Source organism: Cervus canadensis, chromosome 24 (genome assembly GCF_019320065.1).
Source record: "Cervus canadensis isolate Bull #8, Minnesota chromosome 24, ASM1932006v1, whole genome shotgun sequence".
In the NCBI taxonomy this organism is placed as follows: domain Eukaryota; kingdom Metazoa; phylum Chordata; class Mammalia; order Artiodactyla; family Cervidae; genus Cervus; species Cervus canadensis.
In genome coordinates, this window is record NC_057409.1 from 39,586,964 (window position 1) to 39,597,788 (window position 10,825).

Here is a 10,825-nt window from a genome sequence, read left to right on the forward strand (position 1 = left end):
TGAAAAGCAGTGTATTCAGAGATGCTTTAAGAAAATTCTAGAACAACAGTTCTTCCCTACTCAAAGATGTTTTTCACAGGATTAGGAATATAGCTTTAAACTATTGAGCACCATTTCCTAGAATACTGAAGAATTAGTTAATACCCAAAACATTTAAGTTCAAAGAGTCAGTATCCCTTGGAGCAAAGACTTAGTCCCATTTATGCTAATAAATTAGGAAAACACACTCAACTTTTTTTAAGAAATGACTTTTATTAATTTTATTATGAAATTTATTGACTCATTTTATTATGAAAGTAAAACAAAATTATAGCACAGTTATAAAAATTGAGAAATAAAGAGCATAGGAACCAGTCATAATCCCACTACCCACCATTCACATTTGCCATATATTCTTGTTCTAAACATGTTTTTATAAAAATGGAATGATACTACCCATTCTATTTTATAGTCTCCTCTCTCTTAACCATATATGATGAATACCTCTATATGATAATATATATAATTCCAAAACAGAATATTTAAAGACTACATACTATTTCTTCTTATCAGTGTAAGATAAAAGTCCTCCTGCCTAACAAGAAAAGACCCAGCAGTTGGTGAGTTAACTTTTTAAAGTCAATAAGATGATTTGTAAAATACATACACATATAACCTTAATATTTTATCCAACTTAAAACATACAAATTAATACACGTTTGATTTAAGGTCAAATGGGCTTTTTTGCTTCATTGAGATCTCTTTGTGGACAAGTCAGCTTGAGTTCCAAGTCTTATTTTTTTCATATTTTCATAAACACATCTGATTTACCCTCAAGGAGTTTCCAAAACCAAGTCCCCCTAAAACTGAGTTCCTCAGATGACTTTTATAATTAACCTCTCTATCCAAAACTTTATTCCCTTTCTTATCCCACCCCTGCTCCCTTTAGGACTGAGGAGTATCAAAGAAAAGGGGGTACTGAGACCCAGCAGGACCCTGAGGGGCCCTCCCAGGTGCAAAAGCCCCTCCATGTCTCCAATTTCTTGTTTGTAGAAAAAGGCTTTAGTCTCCTAGACCTTCCCTGAGTTCCAAAAAGCAAAGAGGGAAGTGAGAATGCAGAAACAAAGAAAAAGCAGTTAGTCAGTACAGCTTAAACAATATTTCAGTGATAAAACAATTGTAGGGTATATATATATAACTAAGATCCCTCCCACACCCAGGCCACGGATGGATGTAGCTGACTACATGCTACAAGTAGGAAGACTGAAAGTAGGTAGACCAGCTGGAACCAGAAGGTTAATGATTAAGAGTTCTGAGCCATCACCCAATTATCTCACCATGAACCAATCAGAAAAAAGTCCATCAACCCTCATCCCAAATGTTGTCCTTAAAAGACACTTCCTGAAAACCATCAGGGAGTTCGGCTCTTTCGAACACGAACTGCCCTTTCCCTTGCTTGGCAGCCTGCAAATAAACACTGTACTTTCCTTTATGACCTGGTGTCAGGAGACTGGCTTTGCTGGGCAGCAGGCGAGCAGACCCCAGTTCGGTTCGGTAACATTTCCATTTTGGTTCCTCTAAAACAGAATAAGAACTTAAAGACATTTTCAAAACCGAAAGCAGTATTAACGATTAATGCTTAAGAATTTCCCAAACCTTTTACAGTTGTGGTACCCAATTAAGCACTTTCGCAACAGCCTTTTTTTTTTTTTTTTTTGAGGCCAAAGCATTTATTTTTCATAAAAATAACAATGCTATAAAAAATGACAGTGCTTACACTCTTTTTTCATTGGTTTACGTAACATTTAAAACTGCAAAAACCAATCTGGGGCAGCGAATAAGAGACCTCTGAAGTGCTTGAGATAACTTCAGCAGAACTGACTCAAAACAGAAATAAAGCTGTGCTGTTTTTTTCCCCAGAACTATTTCTTGCATATCTGGGATCTGTACCTACTGCAGAGATAAATAAACACATTGCTGAAATGCCTTGAGTTAGAAGCATACGAGTTTCTCAAGCTATCACACTGAATAAGAATTAAACCCAGAATCCCTGTGAGAAATATTTTTCAATTGCCTGGTAACAGAGACATTAGCTCAATAGCAAATAAGGAAAGACTAGGACTTTTTCTGATGGGCCAGTGGTTAAGACTCTGCGCTCTCAATGCAGGAGGCACAGGTTTGATCCCTGGTAAGATCCTACATGACCTACAGAGGGGCCAAAGTAAATAAATTAATAAGTGAAAGTGAAAGTCTCGATCAACTCTTTTTGACCCCGTGGACCATAGAGTCCATGGAATTCTCCAGGACAGAATACTGGAGTGGGTAGCCTTTCCCTTCTCCAGGGGATCTTCCCAACCCAGGGATTAAACCCAGGTCTCACGCAAGGCATTCAGATTCTTTACCAGCTGAGCCACAAGGGAAGTCCAAGAATACTGGAGGGGGTAGCCTATCCCTTCTCCAGGGGATCTTCCCAACCCAGGGATTAAACCCAGGTCTCACGCAAGGCATTCGGATTCTTTACCAGCTGAGCCACAAGGGAAGTCCAAGAATACTGGAGGGGGTAGCCTATCCCTTCTCCAGGGGATCTTCCTGACCCAGGAATTGAACCAGGGTCTCCTGCATTGTGGGTGAATTCTTTACCAACTGAACTATCAAGGGCATTTGGTCTACCGAATAAGAAAATCTAAAATATTTTTCTAACAATAGGGGAGCAATCACAAAATAATGACCAAATGATATTAAAAGACCATCTTAATTCAGCATACCATTCTTTGTAACATTATTAACTAATTTTCAATTTCCCACTTTTTTGGATTATCTACCTTACAGGGGTCTACCTCTGATGACAAGAATTACCCTGATACCTTTGCTCAGTCTTAATAGATAACTTTTAGTGAATATTTAATCAAATATGTTACAGGCACTAAATCAGCAGTTTCACATGCATTACTGCATCTGAATATCAAACACCCTTAAAAGGTTGGTGTTCCAATAACTCCCACATTACAAATCAGGAAGTTCAGAGAGAAGCAATGTCATTCCAATCACACACCAATAACCAGTGTAGCTCCGAATTGGCTCTTGGTCAATCTGAGCAGTTTATGCTCTTAATCTGTGAACTTCTTTCAAAGGCTTTCTCTCTGTATTTTCAGGAATGCTAATTGATTATTTTAATATTACGTGAAAACACGTAATTAAGAATCTAATGTGCTACAAAAAACAAGGTCACATAGACCAAAAAAAGAGAGTAAAACTATTGTTAACCTTAATTGCATCATTGTTCCCATTCTTTTTTCTTTTTTCATTTTTTTCCCCTCCCATTCAGAGATGAGTGCTAACAGTACCTTGGATTAGTGATTTCCAAATTTAATTAGCAGGGCAAACGGGAAGCAATACATTTTATATCACAACCCAGCATATGTAAACACACAAGTACACACCACACACATGTCAGAACAGCTTCACAAAACAATACCTTCATTACATGTAATGAGTTCTGGTATGTCTATGTTATCTTATTTTGGCTTATGAAATTAATTTAGTAGTTATGATCTACTAAAATAATTTCACAATTCACTAATGGTTTGAAAGCTGCCACTTTAAAAAACATTGTCTCAAGTGATTAAACAAAGCAAACAATATTTTATAGAAAATGACTGGTACTCTGAACTCAGTTTACTTCCATCCAACATCTTGGCCACTACTGTGACATTTATTAAGCTTTTTAATAGTTTCTCTGCTAAGGTTAGTAACTGGTCAAGATTGAAGCAGCTTTGGGTCCAAATGAGTGCAAACTGGGAAGGTAATAGAAAGATGTTTACACATTAATATAGAAAAAGTCTTTCTTCTATTAAAAAAACATCATATTAGCAACCCATTTATGTAACACCAATATGTTTTGTGTCTCAAACAGTTAATAGTGACTCTCTCTTGAGGATAAGGGTGCTATAGCTTTTTTCAACGTCTTTCCCTCCCTGATAGTACATAATTCCTGCAAAAAAAAAAAAAAAAAGTAGACAAAATTTCCATTTGAGGGGGCAAATAAAAGTGTTTTAGTTCCGGGAGACCCGGTATCTCTTCCACGCGCGGCCAGAATCATGTTAGGAACTGGCAAGGGCCTTAGGAGCACGTGAAAATGACCGCGTGATTGGACCAGATTGACACAACTGTTGCACGACAGTAGTAAAAAACGATCATTAACACAAAAATCTAACGTTTTCAAAACAAATTCTGATCGCCAGAGGCCGGTGAAGGCCTAGATCTGGGGACAGTTGGACACAACGCAGGACACTGGGGGAGAGTGGAGACGGGGATCTGTGGACAGGTGGCTCCGAGTCTCGGCTCCACAGGTGCCTCTGCGCGTCCCCGCGGGTACAAAGCCCTAAATCCGACCTCCACGGGCAGTCCCCTCCCCAGCCCCACCCTCAGGCCTCGGCCGGGAGCCCCTCTGATCAGGGCCCCCGGCAGAAGCACGTGGCAGCCAGTTCGCCAACCTCCACCCACGCCCCAGGCCCCCTGGATCCCCGCCCGGACGCGCCGGCCCGGCTTCCGCGGAAGAAGCATAAGGGGAGTCGGGGCGAGGGGAAGCCGAGGACCTGCGAGGTAGGCGCCGGAGACTGGCGAGCCGTCTGCGCGTCCATCGGGAAGAAAAAGGCGCCCGGCGGGCGAGGCGAGCATCCTCCATCGCCCGCTCCGAGCCCGCCCGGGTCGCCCGGCCCGCGCCCGCTCCGCCCCACTCCGCCCCGCCGCCGTTCTCACCTCGGTGAAAGATTCCCCCATTCCTTCCCGGCCTGGGGGGAAGGCCGAGGACCTGGGGACTGCGCTCGCTTCTACTTCGGTTCCACCGCGGCGTCCGGACCCCGAGGTTGGCCAGACAGCAGCCGCTGCCCGCCGCCCGCGGAGCCAGAAATCGGAGCCGCCGTCTCTCCCGCCTGCGCGGGAGGACAAGCGGAGCGGGAGCGTCACTCGCAGGTGCCCAGTCCCGCGTCACGACTCAGCCCACGTAGACAGCCCCGGGGAATGTACCCTTGCGGCTCTCATTAAGGTTTGACGTCAAGGAAGGTGCGAGAACCGGGACCCCACTGACGCAGGCGCCGCGGGACCGCCCCCTGCCCACCCCCCGCCCCGGGCGCCGGCGTGCCCCTTCCCCCCCGCCCCGGCGTCCCCTCCCCACATCTTCCGAAGGAACACTTCCTCCCGGGTCAGGGCCCCAGTCTGGAGCTTGGGAGATCAAACCTGTTCTGAACCGAGCGACTAGATTCCCAGCGCAAGGATGGACTTCAAGGTTTTAGCTCTTGAGGACCCGCATAGAACTCGTTTGCCTATTCAAAGCCGCAGAGAAACTGGAGAAAAGAAAATGCAGCCGTTCGAGGTTTATTTGTATATTCTTGCAATGTATACTCAAGGCACCCCTTTATAGGGGAGAAGGCAATGGCACCCCACTCCAGTACTCTTGCCTGGAAAATCCCATGGATGGAGGAGCCTGGTAGGCTGCCGTCCATGGGGTCGCTAGGAGTCGGACACGACTGAGCGACTTCACTTTCAAGCGTTGGAGAAGGAAATGGCAACCCACTGGTGTTCTTGCCTGGAGAATCCCAGGGACGGCGGAGCCCGGTGGGCTGCCGTCTGTGGGGTCGCACAGAGTCGGACACGACTGAAGCGACTTAGTCGTAGTCGTAGTCGTAGTCGTTAGCAGTAGTAGTAGGATGAATCCTAATAATACCTCCGTTGACAAATGAGAAGGAAATGGCAACCCACTCCAGTGTTATTGCCTGGAGAAGCCCATGGACAGAGGAGCGTGGGCTGCGGCCCGGCCCATGGAATCACAAAGAGTCCGACAGGACTGAGCAACTTTCTGTTGACAAATAAGAAAAGTGAGATTTAAAGAAGTTAGGTATTTGGAGACCTGCACTGCGCATGAAAAGGTTATGAAAATTAACCAGAATCCACTTAGTCATACGTACTGCTACTCACTATGAATATAGAGGAGTGAAAAAAACACTATAATTTTGTGTATGAGAGATACAAACCTAAATCAACCACAGTATTGAATATATCATCATAATTTGTGAGGAGGAAAATAATCATACCAAAAATGGAGAGGGCCTTCAATTGGAGAGCGTGTCTTATATAAAAATAACCTTAGCATGAGCTACTCTCTCTTTAGTTGCTGCTATAACTATTACACTTTTTTGGTAAACTCGTGACATTGCACACACACACACACACACACACACACACACACCCGCGCGCTTTTTTTTTCAAGTATTCATTGAAGTGGCGTCCATAGTTTGCTTTCTTTTTGTATTTCTCAGCTCTTGCCTCCCCCACTACATCTTTCACCCGCTTTAAACTGGGATTATTGCAACTATTCGTTTAAAACCCGTTTAGATTTTTTTGACACACCAAAAAGTGCTCCTTTGAGGCAAACCTTTTCCAAATCCTAACCTTGGAAATGATGGAAAAAAAACCTTTACACATTAACCCAGCCACCATAACATGATGTATTTTGCAGATGCTAAGACACACATTTTCCACTGTTTAACATCTCTGAAATTGGGGTGCATTTTACAAACGTCTCAATAGTATTGGCCAGCTGGTTATATTAACCAAGCTGTCGTTCCCTCCATACATAGAAACATACAACAATGCTTTTGCACACACACACACACAAAAACAGTACTGTGTGGAAAATTGCAGCCATCAATAACTGATTCAAAAAGTGATTTAGAAAAGTTGGAAAGTAAAGAAAATTGAGGAACACTATAACCAATTTTACTTACTAGCAGTCCTTCCAGACCAGATTCCGTCTAGTGGCAGTGGGTGCATTTTCAATAGAACTTAATTATTTTTAAGATTAAGCTCAAAAGTAATAATTTCCTCCTAATCCTTTATTAACCCACTATATATATAAACCCACACATTCAGCAAATACTTGTTTAAAAGTTGCTAAGAATCAAAGTTGCAACTGTATGTATTTCACTCCCTCCCTACTCAGGGAGAAAATGTATAATAATATTATATAATATATATACATTATATATATATATGTAATTTCATAATCTTCTTTCTTCAAAGGAAGCAAAAAAGCTGTTCTTCTCTGTCCACAAATACCTGTACTTTGTAAGCTGTGTAAGCTAACATTAGGCTAGTGTCTTAAGGGAGATGGCTACAGGGAAAACCTAGACCTCGTTCCTAAGTCATAAAAGAATTTAGATTCCATCCGTCTAGAGTTTGAATTACGTTTCCCTCAAGTTCTGTTGTTGTGCCTACCTACCTATTTACAGTTAGTTCAGATCATTATGAAGCTTTTAATCATCATGTAAGAATTTAATATACAATTGACCCTCGAACAACACAGATTTGAACTGCTGGAGGTGAGGAGTCAGTATCTCTAACCCCTGCATAATGTCTAAAGTTGGCATATCACCAAATAGCAATACAAACCTATTTCTAAGTAGACTTACAGATTATCCCCCAGAACTGAGGACCAAAAACATTTTCTACTGGTTGCTTTTGCTCGTCAGGAATGGATGTAGGCAAAGGCATAGCAGCAGGGCAAATGACTACACTTTTAACATCACAGCGTTTTCCCCCAAAGCAATTTAAAATTACGTACAGTGAGGTTTAACTTCTCTGTTATAGCCTTCCCATCCTATTTTCTTCCTTCAGTCTAATCAGATCAATTCTATTGCACTTTTACATCCTGCGGAAACACCTGTAATATGCCTTCATACCAAGACAAGGTTGGGACGTATTTGGCATAGTTCACAATAATTCTTGACTAATTTTTACCGTATTCTACTCTTTTCTCTTTTTTCCTTTCTCTTCTTCCCCTCTTTTGCTTCTGTCTGCCCATTTTTCTTTTCCTTCCTTTTTTCTTGCACAGAAACAAGTTGTACTCCTCAAAAACAGTGCTTGCAATTTCAGGCACTGATAATGACTGAAAATGTCATTACTTAACACATGTCCCTTCCTTTAATTCAAATGTCATTGCAAAGCTCATGTTCTCTGGTGTTTTAATTTTAAAAAAAACAATAATTACTCCTGCCTTTTTATATGATGAAGTTATCAATATGAGAACTATATTCTTGAGGTTTTTCCTCTATTTAAGCTCCCAGATGATTTCACAGATTGACTTGCAGCAATATAGAAGTATTTCATTGGAATACAGTTGCTATAAGGAAGAATTTAAAGTCTAGTGTGAATTCCATAAGTCCGATTTTTAAAAACTTTCTTAGTGACATTTGACTATTATTTGAAAAAGAGCTCCAGAATATTGTAAGCAACGTATAATAAGTCTAAATTAGAAACGAAGAACTAGGAATATAAAGTTACACGGTAACTGTATTTTCACAATGACACTCAAATGAAACTCAGGATATGAATAGAATCCTCCATGACAGAGCTGAAGTTGTTTTAAACAGGAAAAATGAATGTTTGGAGAGTGAAATGTTTCGCGATGCTTGCTGTGTTCAGGTTTATGAGTCATCTGAATTTTTTTTGTTGTTTAAAATATTAGCTAGGGGTTTCTGCGATGGCACAGTAGTAAAGAATCTGCCCGCCAGTGTGGGAGATGCAGGAGGTGGAGTTTAATCCCTCAATGGGGAAGATCCCTCAGAAGAGGAGATGGCAACCTGCTTCAGTCTTCTTGCCTGAAGAATCCCAAGGGCAGAGAAGTTTGGGGGGTTACAGACCAAGGAGTCACAAAGAGTTGAGACACTTAGTGTCAGGGCACTCACACACAGGTCACTGGGCAACTAAGCCTTCTTACCACAAGCTACAGAGCCTGCACACCACCCCCAGTGCCGCAGGAAGATTCCAAATGCTGAAACTTAGATTCGATGCAGCCAAAAGTAAAGAAAGAAAAAAAAATTTTTTTTAGAAAATTTTTAAATAAATATAAAAATGAAATATCAGCTAAATTTAAACGTTGCCGCTCAGCGCGGCAAAAATAAAAATAGACAATAAAGAAATAAAGGGTTTTTTTTTAATAACTATTTCTGTTTCAAGCTGATTTTTTACCAGCTGAACTACGTACGAGTCAGTCAGTTCAGTCGCTCAGTCATGTCCAACTATTAGAGACCACACGGACGGCAGCACCAGTGTTCCCTGTCCATCACCCACTCCCAGAGCTTGCTCAAACTCATGTCCATCGAGTCCGGGATGCCATCCAACCATACCGTCCTCTGTCGTCACCTTCTCCTCCTGCCTTCAATCTTTCCCAGCATCAGTTCCATTCAGTTCAGTGCAGTTGCTCATTTGTGTCCGAATCTTTGTGACCCCATGGACTGCAGCACCAGGCTTCCCTGTCCATCACCAACTCCAAGAGCTTATTCAAACTCATGTCAACCGAGTCGGTGATGCCATCCAACCATCTCATCCTCTGTCATCCCCTTCTCCTCCTGCCTTCAATCTTTCCCAGAATCAGGTTCTTTTCAAAAGAGTCAGTTCTTCACATCAGGTGGCCAAAGTATTAAAGTTTGAGCTTCGGCATCAGTCCTTCCAATAAATATTCAGGATTGATTTCCTTTAGGATTGACTGGTTGGATCTCCTTGCTGTCCGAGGGACTCTCAAGAGTCTTCTCTAACACCACAGTTCAAAAGCATCAATTCTTCGGTGCTCAGCTTTCTTTATGGTCCATCTCTCGCATCCATACCTGACTACTGGAAAAACCGTAGTTTTGACTAGATGACCTTTGTAGGCAAAGTAATGTCTTTGCTTTTTAATATGCTGTCCATGTTGGTCATAACTTTTCTTCCAAGGAGCAAGCGTCTTTTAATTTCATGGCTGCAGTCACCATCTGCAGTGATTTTGGAGCCCCCCAAAATAAAGTCTCTCGCTGTTTCCATTGTTTCCCCACGTATTTGCCATGAAGTGATGGGACCAGACGCCATGATCTTCCTTTTTATGAATGTTGAGTTGTAAGCCAGCTTTTTCACTCTCCTCTTTCGCTTTCATCAAGAGGCTCTTTAGTACTTCTTTGCTTTCTGCCAGAAGGGTGGTATCATCTGCATATCTGAGGTTACTGATATTTCTCCCAGCAGTCTTGATTCCAGCTTGTGCTTCATCCAGCCTGGCATTTCGCATGATACTCTCTGTATAGAAGTTAAATAAGCAGGGTGACAATATACAGCCTTGACATACTCCTTTCCCAATTTGGAACCAGTCTGTTGCTCCATGCCCAGTTCTAACTGTTGCCTCTTGACCTGCATACAGATTTCTCAGGGGGCAGGTCAGGTGGTCTGGTATTCCCATCTCTTTCAGAAATTTCCACAGTTTGTGGTGATCCACACAGTCCAAGGCTTTGGCATAGTCAATAATCAGAAGTAGATGATTTTCTGGAACTCTCTTGCTTTTTCGATGATCCAGGGGAGGTTGGCAATTTGATCTCTGGTTCCTCTGCCTTTTCTAAATCCAGTTTGAACATCTGGAAGTTCACGATTCACGTGCTGCTGAAGCCTGGCTTGGAGAATTTTGAGCACTACTTTACTAGCGTGTGAGATGAGTGCAATTGTGCAGTAGTTTGAACTAGCAGGGAAGCCCCTTAACCAGTATACAGTACAACATTTTTATTTGTAGTCACAATGTTGCCCAGCAGATCTCTAAAACCTGTTCCATTTTTTGTATCCTTACTGCCAAAACTCTAAGAAATGCTTGAGTGCAACAGAGTCAATTGCATTAACTGTACTATCTTATTTAATGTACTCCTGATCCATTTGTGGACTGTGGGAACCCACTCTCCAGGGTTAACTAAATCAGAGATAAAAAACCTAGTTGTTCAGTCGCTAAGCCGCGTGTCTACTGTTTGCTCAAACTCAAGTCATTTGAATCCAGTCATTTGAA